The sequence below is a fragment of the Chiloscyllium punctatum genome, chromosome 28 (assembly GCF_047496795.1).
Source record: "Chiloscyllium punctatum isolate Juve2018m chromosome 28, sChiPun1.3, whole genome shotgun sequence".
Taxonomy (NCBI): Eukaryota; Metazoa; Chordata; class Chondrichthyes; order Orectolobiformes; family Hemiscylliidae; genus Chiloscyllium; species Chiloscyllium punctatum.
The window spans coordinates 8,243,287-8,258,229 of NC_092766.1; the positions used below are offsets into that span (position 1 = coordinate 8,243,287).

Here is a 14,943-nt window from a genome sequence, read left to right on the forward strand (position 1 = left end):
CCACCCCTGACCAGGAAGGTATACCTTCTCGTCTCATGCCAACTTTGAGACATTTCTTGAAGCGACAATGCTGACATTGGTTGCGGTGATGTTGGTCAACAGGACAGTTTCTGCTGCCCCTGCAGCTGTAGCTCAGATTCCTCGGACACTCCTCTTGAAGAAACTCTTGCAGCCCTCACAGGTGAATTGTCCGTAATGCTTGCCACTGGATTTGTCCCCACAAACCATACACTCCACTCCCGGCTGCTGCTGCTGCAGCTTCCCAGCTGTGGTACATCCTGCTGAGTCCCTGAGCAGGCTAACAGGTCCTCTGGAGAGGCACCTTTCTGTTCCTCCGCACCAAGGTGGGGCCTGGCAGTGAGTGGTGTCTCCTGTACAAGGTCTCTCCAAGTGTTCCTGATCATTGTGCACACAGCTCTCCAAACTCCCCTAACAATCCACCCGCAGGCTGAAACCAGCTGCAGCACAGATTCCAACTCAAGCTCCAGCCTTACCTTAAACCCACCTCTAGTCACAGTCGCTCTGTCCTTTCCAGTCCCTATCCTGTTTTAGCCCCTGCCCTATACCCCAGCTTCTGCCTTCACAGATTCGATCCTGACCTCAGTCCAGTTGTTATCGCAGAACCAGTCCTGACTCTACCCCAGAACCAACAAGCTTCTGTCCCAATCTCAGTTCAGATTCTATCTGGGTGCAGACTTTATCCCACTCCCAGCGCAGGCTCTACTCTGATCCTAGTCCAGAATCTATTTCACTTGCAATCCAGACTGTATTCCAGAATTAGTCCAGACTCGCATTTATACCCACCCAAATCCAGACATTATCCCTTTCCCAGTGTGACACTGTCTTTTTCCCACTATCCTGATTTTAACATGTTCAAAGTCCAGACTCTACCCTGTCCCCAGTCCAGACTCTGTCCCGTCCCCAGTCCAGACTCTGTCCCGTCCCCAGTCCAGGTTCTGTCCCGTTCCTCGTCCCGGGCTAACTGAGCAGGATACCTCCAGCAGCAGCAGCAGCTCAGGGTCTGTTTCCAAGTTCCGCTAACAGACCGGGCGCAGAGCTCTCCAAGCCGGGAGGATGTGTACTCCGGTCCGGGAGGCTGACTCTGCTCCAGCCTGAGCCGGGAACCACTCTCTCCCAGCGGGGTCTGGAACTGCGCTCGCTGCTCTGGGATTGGTTTGCAGTCGGCAGGAGGGTGTAATCCCCGGGCGGAAACCCATTCAAATCCACAAGGAGAGGGAACTAGAGGGAGGGAGGGGGGCTCTGCCTGAAGTATTACCCCCGGGACACCACACAAACTTACAGAGAGATACGGACTCCACTCTCTCTCTCACTGTTTCCCTCTCTCTGTCTCCCCCTCTCTCTCTATCTCCCTCACTCCCTCTGTCTCCCTATCTCCCTCACTCCGTCTCCCTCCCTCTCTCTCTCTCTCTCAGTCTCTCTCCTGCCTCCTCTCATCTGTAACCCTTGACATTTGCCTCTCACTCCCCACCTCTCTGTCTCTCACCAACCCTTGGCTTTGTTTTCAGTTACAGAGAGCCCCCACCCCTGGGGACCAGGTACACACAGACAGACACCCCCCCCCCCCCCCATTACTGGGGTCAGTTGATTTCCCCCCAACTTGATACTGGGAAGAGAAAACCCCATCAACTTTCTCCTGCAGCTGCCCGATTATTCTAGCCCAGTCCCTTTCCCCTGTCACTGACCGGTCCTGGTCCGTTCTTGGAGGCTGACCCGAGTTTCTGATCTCAGTCTCTATTCTGTCACCAGCTCCCGTCCACAAATACCTTTCAACTGAGGGGCTTCCCACCGCCATTACAGGGGCCAGGTCACACTCTGTCCCCCACTCCAGCCCCTACACCCCTCTCTATCTCTGTCCCCTACTCCAGCCCCTACACCCCCTCCCTATCTCTGTCACCCACTCCAGCCCCTACACCCTCTCCCTATCCCTGTCACCCCCTCCAGCCCCACACCCCCTTCCCTATCTCTGTCACCCCCTCCAGCCCCTACACCCTCTCCCTATCTCTGTCCCCCCACTCCCAGCCCCTACACCCCCTCCCTATCTCTGTCACCCACTCCAGCCCCTACACCCTCTCCCTATCCCTGTCACCCCCTCCAGCCCCCACACCCCCTTCCCTATCTCTGTCCCCTACTCCAGCCCCTACACCCCCTCCCTATCTCTGTCACCCACTCCAGCCCCTACACCCTCTCCCTATCCCTGTCACCCCTCCAGCCCCCACACCCCCTTCCCTATCTCTGTCCCCCACTCCAGCCCCTACACCCCCTCCCTATCTCTGTCCCCCACTCCAGCCCCTACACCCCTTCCCTATCTCTGTCACCCCCTCCAGCCCCTACACCCCCTCCCTATCCCTGTCACCCCCTCCAGCCCCTACACCCCCTCCCTATCCTGTCACCCCCACCAGACCCTACACCCCACCCCCTCCCTATCCCTGTCACCCCCTCCAGCCCCTACACCCCCTCCCTATCCCTGTCACCCCCACCAGACCCTACACCCCCTCCCTATCCCTGTCACCCCCTCCAGCCACTACGCGCCCTCCCTATCCCCGTCACCCCCTCCAGCCCCTACACCCCCTCCCTATCTCTGTCACCCCCTCCAGCCCCTACACCCCCTCCCTATCTCTGTCACCCCCTCCAGCCCCTATACCCCCTCCCTATCCCTGTCACCCCCTCCAGCCCCTACACCCCCTCCCTATCCCTGTCACCCCCTCCAGCCACTACGCGCCCTCCCTATCTCTGTCACCCCCTCCAGCCCCTACACCCCCTCCCTATCTCTGTCACCCCCTCCAGCCCCTACATCTCCTCCCTATCTCTGTCACCCCCTCCAGTCCCTACACCCCCTCCCTATCCCTGTCACCCCCTCCAGCCCCCACACCCCCTCCCTATCCCTGTCACCCCCTCCAGCCCCTACACCCCCTCCCTATCTCTGTCACCCCCTCCAGCCCCTCCACGCCCTCCCTATCCCTGTCACCCCCTCCAGCCCCTACACCCCCTCCCTATCCCTGTCACCCCCTCCAGCCCCTACACCCTCTCCCTATCTCTGTAATCTCCTCCAGCCCCTCGATCCCTATCGCTGTGACCTCCTCCAGTTCTGTGTGCTCCTCTCTGTTTGCCCATACCACTCTTCTGGTTTCCATTGCATCAGTTGTCTGTTGCCATTGCTCTGGAGGTCTCTCTGTAGATCTCTCTGTCATATTCCATTTGTCAACTCAGTGTGGCAAGGCTCTGACCATCTGTTCCGAACATCCTTTCAATATTGAAAGTTGCAATGGTGTCTGCTTCCACCATCTCATCTGGCAACGCATTCCTGGCACTCACCATCCTTTACATGGAAAACATACCTCGCACATCTCTTTCAAACTGCACCTGCCCCGCCAACCTGCACCTTGAACCTGTATCCCCTAGCAATTGACCCCACTACCCTGGGGAAAAAGCCTCATACTTCCCACTCTATCCATGTCATTCACAATCTTATAAACTTCCACCAGGCTGCCCCCTCAACTCCTGTGTTCCAGTGACAACAAACTCAGTCTATCTAATCTTGCTTCATAGCTAAAATCCCCTATACCAGGCAATATGCTGGTAAACTTCTGTACTCTCTCCAAAGCATCTGCATCCTTCTGGTAGTGTGGTGACCAGAAATGTACACAATATTCCAGGTGTGACCTTACTAAAGTTCTATAAAGCTGCAGTATAATGTGCCCTATCTTTACATTCAATGTCCCTCCCAATGAAGTAAGGTATGCCATTGGCCTTTTTCACTACCTTACCCCTTCAGTGATCTCTGGACCTGCACAACAAAATCCCTCTGTGTATCAATACTCCTAAAGGCTCCACCATTAAATGTATAAGTTCTATCTGCACTTGACCTTCCAAAATACACCACTTCACATTTGTCTAGATTAAACTCCACCTGCCGTTTTTCTGCCCATGACTTCAACTGATCTAAATCCTGTTGTATCCTCTGATGATCCTCCTCACAAACCGCAAATCCACTAAACCCTGTACTGTCCACAAACTCACTAATTAGACCACTTGCTGCAGATGTCACAGTGACCTGAGAAGGTTGCAGGATTTACTGAAATCTCGTTTTTCTGGGCCACTCTGACAGATCAGTTCTCCATCTCTCTCTGACTCTTCCAGAGTGCTTCCAGTCAGCCTTCAGAAATCACGATTTGGAGACACTGGGGTTGGACAAAGTTAAAAATCACACAATACCACAATAAGCTTATTCTCCACAACCACCTGATGAAGGACCAGCGCTCCGAAAGCTAGTGCTTCCAAATAGATCTGTTGGACTATAACTTGGTACTGTGTGACTTTTAACTCCAGAAATCACAGCGGTCAGCTTTTCTCTCCCACCTGTATGTTCCAATGTCCATTGCCCTCACATCTCAACTGCGGGTAGCCTTGTAGTTAAAGCATAAACGTTAAGCAGGTTGTAACACAGAAGCCAATTCACCATTCAGAAGGGTTTGGGTTTCTGGCCATCACCCATCTGATCAAGGTAGCCAGATCAGCATAGGTTTTATTGGTCAATGGAATTAACAAGCTCCAGAACTTATTCATTATCCTGCTGGAGAGATCGAAGGACATGCCTCAGATAGCAGAACTCGAAACTGGTCAGCCTTTTCTCCTTCCTATCATAGCTTGCCCAGGTCTTACTAGTGTACGTGGAAGAAACTGGTCTGGTAGACTCGCAGTCTAATGTTCTCAGTCAGGTTGCTGTTCCACATTCTCACTCAACTTGGATGTAACAGTGGCAGATTTTGAAAAGCAAAGTGCTAATGTTTGTATTATTTGAGATATTGCTGGTGACTGTGGAGCCTAGACTTGTGGAAGTATAAAGAGCCCCCAGCATCAATGTCAATGCTAAAAATCACACAACACCAGGTTATAGTCCAACAGGTTTAATTGGAAGCACACTAGCTTTTGGAGCGACGGTCCTTCATCAGGTGATAGTGGAGGGCTCAATTGTAACACAGAATTTATAGCAAAAATTTGCAGTGTGATGTAACTGAAATTATACATTGAAAAATTGATTGTCTGGTAAGTCTTTCATCTGTTAGAATACAGTGATAGTTTCACTTCAATGTATAATTTCAGTTACATCACACTGCAAATTTTTGCGATAAATTCTGTGTTACAATCGAGCCCTCCACTATCAGCTGATGAAGGAGCGTCGCTCCGAAAGCTAGTTTGCTTCCAATTAAACCTGTTGGACTCTAACCTGGTGTTGTGTGATTTTTAACTTTGTACACCCCAGTCCAACACCAGCATCTCCAAATCATGACTATTGTCAATGCTGACTGTGAAACACGCAATTCTGGACCATGACATTTGTCTTCCAGATACTGATGGTCAAACCAATTTCTGCACAGATTCATTTGCTGCTTAAGATGTTCCTTGGAATGTACTACTATTACAACAAGATTAGGGACTAGCAATCCTCTGATTAAAACTTTTCACACTTTTGGCTTGGATCTTAGGTAGGCAAGACTAAACAGCTTTCTGAAGTTCTGTAATGGAAGGAGAGAGATGAACTAAGGGCATATTGATAGTGGCAAAAAGATGGATATACCAGAATGTTGGTAGCAGAACATTAATTTGTTTTACCCCATGTTGGATCTCAAAGAGGTCTTATTGTTGCCTCATCATAGGTGACCTTACACATCACGGTATCATTTCACACGGATTTGATTAACAGGCAGCCTAATTTATTGAACTGCTTCAACAGATTGTCTCAGTTCAACTGCCTTGGTGAGGTTGGTGAAGGCAGTATATCTTGTTCTCCTTTATTTATAACATTTCTCTTGTAGTTGTTGGACTGAGAAGATCATGTTGATTGTTGATCTTGCAGATCTAAACGACAGTGAAACTTGGGTGAGAGCTGTTCAGCCTGGATCGAGAGTCTGACAAAGGCAATGTGGGTTAAGCTCCAGGTATTAATGCTTAACTGGCAGAATTCATCAAGCATGGGAAATCTGCATTTCTGCAGGGATTTGTCTACCTCTGCTGAAAGATGGTGCAATCCCTCAGGATATGCATGATACAAAGATTGTATCTCTGCACAAGAATGAAATCAAGCCAGCAAATCTGAAAACAAATCTGAGCCATTTTCCTGCTGACCACTGTGGAAAAGGTCATGATTTGGAGGTGCCAGTGTTGACCTGGGGTGGACAAAGTTAAACATCACACAACACCAGGTTATAGTCCAACAGGTTTAATTGGAAGCACTAGCTTTTGGAGCACTGCTCCTTCATCAGGCGGTTGTGGAGAAGGTATTTGCCTATGTTACTTTAATGACAAGTTAATGCTCATTCTTGTAAAAGGATAGCATCTGAACTCTGTCTCTCTCTCCTTCACACATTCCTTGGTGGGCGTAGCTCTTTTGGGACCTGATAACTACACAATGGATCATATGACCTCCTTCTATAATGGAGAATTCTATGATTTTATCACCACTCTCACTTCCATTCAATCACCACATCCAACCTTTAAATTCTGACACCTGACTCATCATCTCCTTGACCGTTTCTCTATCATCCTCATCATCACACATAACCCTTGAATTCAAACATTTCTTTTGACATGATGTTTTGAAGGAAACCATTATGGAAAAGATATTCCAAAAACAAGTGGAGAGTGTCAGGTTGTGGAAGCTTGGGATGGGGAAGAACCTGTGTGTGTGACTAGGAGTCTTCCATAGTCAGAAAGAGTTAAGGTGACAAATGGATAAAGTACCTCAACTACTTATTCATTATCTTTTAGGAGGTGGGTGTTGCTGGATAGACAGCATTCATTGCCCATCCCTAGTTGCCTCAAGAAGGTAGTGGTGAACTGCCTACTTGAATTGCTGCCGTCCATGTGCTATTATTGCAAGTAATACAATGTTCAGTAGATCTTCCTGATTTCCAAGGTCATGCCTCTCATTGGGTTTGTTCCTGATAACAGCTCTCACTGGGATTGGTCTCTGGTGACAGTGACTCTCACTGGGATTGGTCTCTGGTGATAATGACTCTCATTGGGATTGGTCTCTGGTGACAGTGACTCTCACTGGGATTGGTCTCTGGTGACAGTGACTCTCACTGGGATTGGTCTCTGGTGATAGTGACTCTCACTGGGATTGGTCTCTGGTGACAGTGACTCTCACTGGGATTGGTCTCTGGTGATAATGACTCTCATTGGGATTGGTCTCTGGTGATAGTGACTCTCACTGGGATTGGTCTCTGGTGATAATGACTCTCACTGTGATTGGTCTCTGGTGATAGTGACTCTCACTGGGATTGGTCTCTGGTGACAGTGACTCTCACTGGGATTGGTCTCTGGTGACAGTGACTGTCACTGGGATTGGTCTCTGGTGACAGTGACTCTCATTGGGATTGGTCTCTGGTGACAGTGACTCTCATTGGGATTGGTCTCTGGTGACAGTGACTGTCACTGGAATTGGTCTCTGGTGACAGTGACTCTCACTGGGATTGGTCTCTGGTGACAGTGACTCTCACTGGGATTGGTCTCTGGTGACAGTGACTGTCATTGGGATTGGTCTCTGGTGACAGTGACTCTCATTGGGATTGGTCTCTGGTGACAGTGACTGTCACTGGAATTGGTCTCTGGTGATAGTGACTCTCACTGGGATTGGTCTCTGGTGACAGTGACTCTCATTGGGATTGGTCTCTGGTGATAGTGACTCTCAATGGGATTGGTCTCTGGTGACAGTGACTCTCACTGAGATTGGTCTCTGGTGACAGTGACTGTCACTGGGATTGGTCTCTGGTGACAGTGACTGTCACTGGGATTGGTCTCTGGTGACAGTGACTGTCACTGGGATTGGTCTCTGGTGACAGTGACTCTCATTGGGATTGGTCTCTGGTGACAGTGACTGTCACTGGGATTGGTCTCTGGTGACAGTGACTCTCACTGGGATTGGTTGCTGGTGACAGTGACTCTCACTGGGATTGGTCTCTGGTGACAGTGACTCTCATTGGGATTGGTCTCTGGTGATAGTGACTCTCAATGGGATTGGTCTCTGGTGACAGTGACTCTCACTGAGATTGGTCTCTGGTGACAGTGACTGTCACTGGGATTGGTCTCTGGTGACAGTGACTGTCACTGGGATTGGTCTCTGGTGACAGTGACTCTCATTGGGATTGGTCTCTGGTGACAGTGAGTGTCACTGGGATTGGTCTCTGGTGACAGTGACTCTCACTGGGATTGGTTGCTGGTGATAGTGACTCTCACTGAGATTGGTCGCTGGTGATAGTGACTCTCAATGGGATTGGTCTCTAGTGACAGTGACTGTCACTGGGATTGGTCGCTGGTGATAGTGACTGTCACTGGAATTGGTCTCTGGTGACAGTGACTGTCACTGGGATTGGTCTCTGGTGACAGTAACTCTCATTGGGATTGGTCTCTGGACAGTGACTCTCACTGGGATTGGTCTCTGGTGACAGTGACTCTCACTGGGATTGGTCTCTGGTGACAGTGACTCTCAATGGGATTGGTCTCTGGTGATAGTAACTCTCAATGGGGTTGGTTCCCAGTGTATAAATTGTCTCTACCTATCAAGGTCGACTTGGTAACTAATCGGCATCTTCCTCCCATGTCCCATATAAATGATGGCTTTCTGTTTAATGTATATTCTTGTGAAGTGTTCTCATGAGTGTAAGGCAAAAAGCTTTGACACAATGTGATTATTTTGAGAAATACAGAAATTTCCACCAAACTAGATTACTGTTCGAAGGTCGCGTTTAAAGTGGGAGAACCACTTGTTTTGTGGCTGTGAGGATTGTTCAGCCATTTGCCACATTTACAATAATAAATGAAGCTCACTGACATCTCAGCAAAATACCTGGATGGTGAATGTACAGACTTGTACATACGAATGATTAATTCCGATCTCTGTATGTAATGAAATGGAATGTATATGTATGTATGGCATGACCAATTGTACAGATACCATAATAACTTTATGAATAAAGTATATTTTTGAAATTTATAAAAATGAAGCTCACTGCTACGCAATGTCTGAGCTGGGTAGCCCCAATGTGTCTTGGCACCAGCCAAGCAGGACTAGACAGCAGTACATATGTATCTCCAAGCTCAATCTACTGACCTGGCTGGTTTATCAATTTACACATAGTTTAGGTAACCTGACCTCATTGTTTTATAAATGTAACCTTTTTAGAGGATCAATTTGATTTGGTACCAGAGTTGTGATTCCTATGATCATTGTACGTCCGCAAGTGTGATGCGGAGATGCCAAGCACCTTTGTTGAAGGCTCACAAGGATAATTATAGCCCAGTTATTCACTAGCAACTGAAAGGTTACTGTGTGAGGTCAAGCACAAACACCACCGCTCCAGTCTGATTGGTTTTTCTTCTAAGTCTCCCCCACGGAGCTTGACAATGACATAGATGAGTCATGACAGACAAAGTTTTCCAACAAGAGCTGGGCTAGTCAACTGTGAAGAGATGCAAGAATTTCTGCTCTACTTTTCACATCCCCTTCCCCCATCTTGAACTTGTTTCTTTAAGGTTGTGTGCGAGTTGTTGCAGCTTCCTCTCATCTCCCTTTCATTCCACATCAAGCAGAGCTTTGGGTTCAAGCATGATACTCATACTCAAAGGTAATGGAGGGGGGGGGAGGGGGAAGGAGTGGAGCTGCTCAACAACATGTTTAAACAATTATTTTATAGCCCGCACCTACAGTAGTAACAAAGATGCAAGCTGTTCCTCAAGGGTCTTGAGAAGAACCATATCATGAGAAGTTACAAAAATACAAGCCAAAAGTATAAGCTCAAACTCATTTCACAACTGAGGAGAAATATCTCTGCTCAGAAAGTCACTGAGTGCAAAAACATGTTCGTATTTAAGAGCAAAAGGAATAGAAGTGGAAGGGGTGAGATGAAGCAGGATGGAAAGGTGTTCCGGTGAAGAATAACCACTGGCACAGAGAATGGCCTGTTTCACTCTTGTACATTTCAGGAACCGGCTTACCTGAGAGTCAGTACTCTCAGCATCTTTCCAATTGGAGTATCTCTCTTGCAGGAAGTTGATCCCACCAGAATCGCACACATTATCCTTCGTGTTCACAGGGATTAGAAAATCAGCGGTGGAGAGTGGGAAGGCATATTTCCTCAATTAGCCATTGTGTGGCCTCTTTCAGTCAGATTGCGAGTGAAGTGCTAAATCTGGCAAGTTTGCTCTGGAGCCAGTTGATTGGCAACGATGAATTGCATTTATTACCACCTTTAATGAAGGAAAACATATCCCCTGGGACTTCACAACAGAGTTATCAGACTTTGGTGGGAGATGGATAGAAGACAGCTCGAGGTGATATATCAGTATCCAGCTGTCTCTGCCAGTGAAAGATCTGGGCATCACAGCCATGGCAATGTATATTCACACGAGATTGAGGGACAGAGTAAGCAGAGGCCGAATTGGCTCAGGTAGTGTTGGCTCCAAGATATTGTAGAATCAGAAGAGGAAGAGAATTTCAAATTAGTACTGACTTCTGAATAGCTACATCCACAGCAAATCTGGAAACACTTTCCCTAACCTTGCTCGACCTTTCCTTAATGAAAATAGTGAGATTGGTTTAAGTAACACCAGACTCTTTCATGCTCTTTCAGCCAGAGGAATCGGTTCTGATTATGCCTTTTGGAGCACTCTGACCTCTCGACCCCATCTTTACTGGGAGGTGAGGTTCTTAGGCAGAGGGGGACTCACAGATGAGGGAACTTCAATAATCTGCAAGACGTGTAACTTAACAAATGACAAAACAAGGACTGTGACCCCGTTTCAGTCTGAATGCAAATTTGAAAGTACAATACAGAGGATAACAAAATACTGTAGATACTGGAATTCTGAAAAACAATGCAGCAGGTCTGGTAGCATCAGCGGAGATAGAAAAGGAACCTGTTCTGAAGGTGTCGTACTGGACACAAAACGTTAACTCTGCTGCTCTCTCCAGTGGTGCTGCCAGACATATTGAACTTCTCCAACACTACAGCTTTATTTCAATAACCCATGCTCTAACTGTGCTGGGAGTGCTTAATGGCTATAGCAGAGAGTGCTTTACTCTGTATCCAACCCCATGTTGTACCTGTCCTGGGAATGCTTGATGTGGACAGTGTAGAAAGGGCTTTACTTTCTGCTTAAAAGAGTAGATGGAACTTTACTCACAGTTTAAAGGAGTACAGGGATCTTTACTTTAGATCTAACTCTGTACTGTACCTATGCTAGTAATGTTTGATGGGGACAGTGGAGAGGTGCCCTTTGCCCACTGTGCTGTTACTGACCTGCATCTTAAAGTAATTCCAAACACTTAAACTGACTGGGGTAAAATTTATGTACTGTTCCATCCTGTTGTTCAGAACACTGCAACCTTACTAATTTTATAAGAATCTGCAATGATTAGAAACAGCTCATGCTGCAGATTTCACATACATAGGTGGAACACACGAGAACAATCAAGCTGCACTCCACCAAAACTCCTCTCTAAATTCCTCCACACTCCTGTTCTCACTGACCTCTGACATCTTGCTGTCAGCTAAAAGCGTGATGAAGTAATTTACCTCACTCAGCACAAACAAACACTGTCCACAATCACTGCTCTTCAACCCTATTTCAGCAGTCCTTTCTTAGTCTTGCATTCCTTAATCGCAAGACTTGATCTTCTGCTTGCCCAGGTCACGGCTCTTTGACCTTCACCCAAACCCCCAGCCCCAAAAGAATACAGAACATTTTTTTTTGGAGGCCCATAGCTGATGAATAATCAGCCTTCTGAAAGGTCAGGGAAGGCCCCAGGCAATGATGAACTGTGTTCCCGGATCTGGAGGGCCTGACACCTCTCCTACTCAGCAGCCTGACTGAACAAAGGCTCCTGCTGTGTACTGTGCTGAATGAGGTCAAGGGATAATGGGCAATGGTCCGAAACATACATTTGAAAGGATTTGACCTCATGGCAGCATAGGACACATTAATGTGTGTGCAAGGAGGGAAGAGAGTGAGACATAGAGAGGGAGAGCGAACAGAAGAGCAAGATGAGAGAGAGAGAGAGAGAGAGATGCAAACACAGATAAATGCAGAGGAAAAGACAAAGAAAGAAAAAGACTTTCATTTATATCGCACCTTTCACAATCTTGACACATCAGGAAGCTATTTATAATCAACTATACGATTTTAAAGTGGAGACATTGTTGTAACATTGGAAAAATTGCGGCAAATTTTCACACAGTAAACCCTCACAAGCTGCAATGGTATCACCAAATAATCTGTTTAATGAAACAAACACAAAAGATGCCAAAGAAATTCAACAAGTCTGGCAGAATCTGTGGAGAGGGAAACAGAGTTAATGTTTCAAATTCATTATGACTTCTTCAGAACTCTTGTGTTTGTTTCAGATTTCCAGCATCCACAGCAATTTGCTTTTATTGATTCGGCTTAATGAAGATGATGGAGGAATAAATATTGGCCCCAAACATCAGACGAACTCTAAAATAGAACAGAAAAATACTACAGATGCTGGAAATCTGAAATATAAAGAGAAATTGCTGGAGAAACTCACAAGGAGAACTAGTTATTTGGATATAGAACAGGCTCGAAGGTGGAAGTCAGAGGGTGGTGATGGAGGGTTGCTTTTCACACAGGAGACCTGTGACCAGTGGAGTGACACAAGAATTGGTGCTAGTTTCACTGCATATATAAATGATTTAAATGTGAACATAGGAGGTATAGTTAGTAAGTTTGCAGATGACACCAAAATTGGAGGTGTAATGGACAGCGAAGAAGGTTACCTCAGAGTACAACAGAATTTCGATCAGATGGGCCAATTGGCCAAAGCGTGGGCAGATGGAGTTTAATTTAGATGAACGAGGTGCTGCATTTTGAAAAAGCAAATCAGGGCAGGACTTATACACTGAATGGTAAGGTCCTCGGGAGTGTTGCTGAACAAAGAGACCTTGGAGTCCATGTCCATAGCTCCTTTAAAGTGGAGTTGCAGGTAGGTAGGATAGTGAACAAGGTGTTTGGTATGCTTTCCTTCATTAGTCAGTGCATACAGTATAGGGGTTGGGAGGTCATGTTGTGACTGTACAGGACATTGGTAAGCCACCTTTGGAATAGTGCATGAAATTCTGGTCTCCCTGCTATAGGAAGGATGATGTGAAACTTGAGAGCAATCACAAAATATTTAAAAGGATGTTGCCAGTGTTGGAGGGATTATAGGGAGAAGCTGAACAGGCTGAAATTATTTTCTCTGGAGCCTCAGAGGCTGAGGGGTGACCTTATCGAAGTTTATAAAATCATGAGGGGCATAGATTGGGTGAATAGCCAAGGTCTTTTCGCCAGGGTGGGAGAGATCAAAACTAGACGGTATAGGTTCAAGGTGAGAGGGGAAAGATTTAACTACAATCCAGGGTAGTTAATTGTGAGCCGAGGGTGTGGCGCTGGAAAAGCACAGCTGGTCAGCCAGCATCCGAGGAGCAGGAGAATCAAAGTTTTGGGCATAAGTCCTTCATCAGGAATGAGGCTTGTGGGCCGGGGGGGGGGGGTTTGCTGAGAGATAAATGGGAGGGGGTGACACTGGCGGGGGTGGGGGGGGGGGGGAAGGTTAGCTGGAAATGTGATAGGTAAATGAAGGTGGGGGGAGAAGGTGATAGGTCGGAGAGGAGGGTGGAGCAGATAGATGGGAAAGATGGACAGTTCGAGAGGGTGGTGCCAAGTTGGAGGCTTAGGACTGGGATATGGTGGGGGGAGGGAAATGAAGAAACTGGAGGAAAAAAGCCTCACCTTCCACCTTGGGATTCTGTAACCACATTGGATCGATGTGGATTTCAGCAGTTTCCTCATTTCCCCTCCCCCCCCACCTTATCCCAGTCCCAAGCCTCCAACTTGGCACCGCCCTCCTGACCTACCCATCCTCTTTCCCATGCATCCACTCCACCCTCCTCTCCGACCTATCACTTTCTCCCCCACCTTCATCTACCGATCACATTCCCACCCTACCTTCACCCCTCCACCCCCAGCCTCATCTCCCTCCCATTTATCTCTCAGCAACCGCTCCCACCTCCCCACACAAGCCTCATTCCTGATGAAGGGATTCTGCACAAAACATCGATTCTCCTGCTCCTCGGATGCCGCCTGACCAGCTGTGCTTTTCCAGCACCACACTCTCGGCTCACAATTAACTACCCTGGATTATCAGTCTGTCATGCAGGTTTTGTGGTAGAGTGGTAGTGTCCATGCTTCTGAGCCAGGAGACCTGATTTTAAGTCCTACCTGCTGCAGAGATGAGTTCATAATATCTCTGAATGGGTTGTTTAACAACTTCCTGTCAGCCTGCTGCTTTGAAATCTGCCTTGAGGGTTTAAGAAGGTGAGGCAGATCGAGAAAGGGCCCAGGCCAATAGAATACTGAAAAAGTTGCAGTTAATATAGAGCAGATTGTTCGATCACATCGCATAATATACACATTACTGGCGCACTTTCAGGGAAAAGAATCCCTGAAAATATGACCCACTCAATAACTGAGGTTATAATAAGAGAGGGATGGGGAGAGAAACAAGGGAAAACAGTGTTTTTCAGACAGGGATAAGCAGCAGTGGGTCATTTCAGTTCACAAACGACACAATAGAGAGAGAGAGAGAGAAAGAGAAGGAAGATCAAGGAGTAGCTGACAGTTTGGGTATCTGGCTTGTGGTAGTAATCTGAATCACGAACACAGCCTGTTACTAACCTTGATGGAGTTAATACCCTGAAGCATAGCCATTTTAGGAATAGGCCATTTTGCCTCAAAACACTTAAACTAATCTGATTTAATAATAATCACAGCAGTCGGGATCATGCCAGGTCCTGCAGCTGTGGCCTCTCGAGACTTGTGGGCTCAGATATTGACCCTGTTGCTTTCCCATGCGTAACATAAACC

At 47.4% G+C, this 14,943-nt stretch overlaps 1 pseudogene; it reads right to left on the reverse strand.

Annotated features, from left to right (window-relative positions):
- LOC140453962 (COUP transcription factor 1-like) overlaps positions 1-1,733 on the reverse strand; it is a 63,492-nt pseudogene extending 61,759 nt beyond the window's left edge.
- Between the last annotated feature and the right edge of the window lie 13,210 nt (positions 1,734-14,943).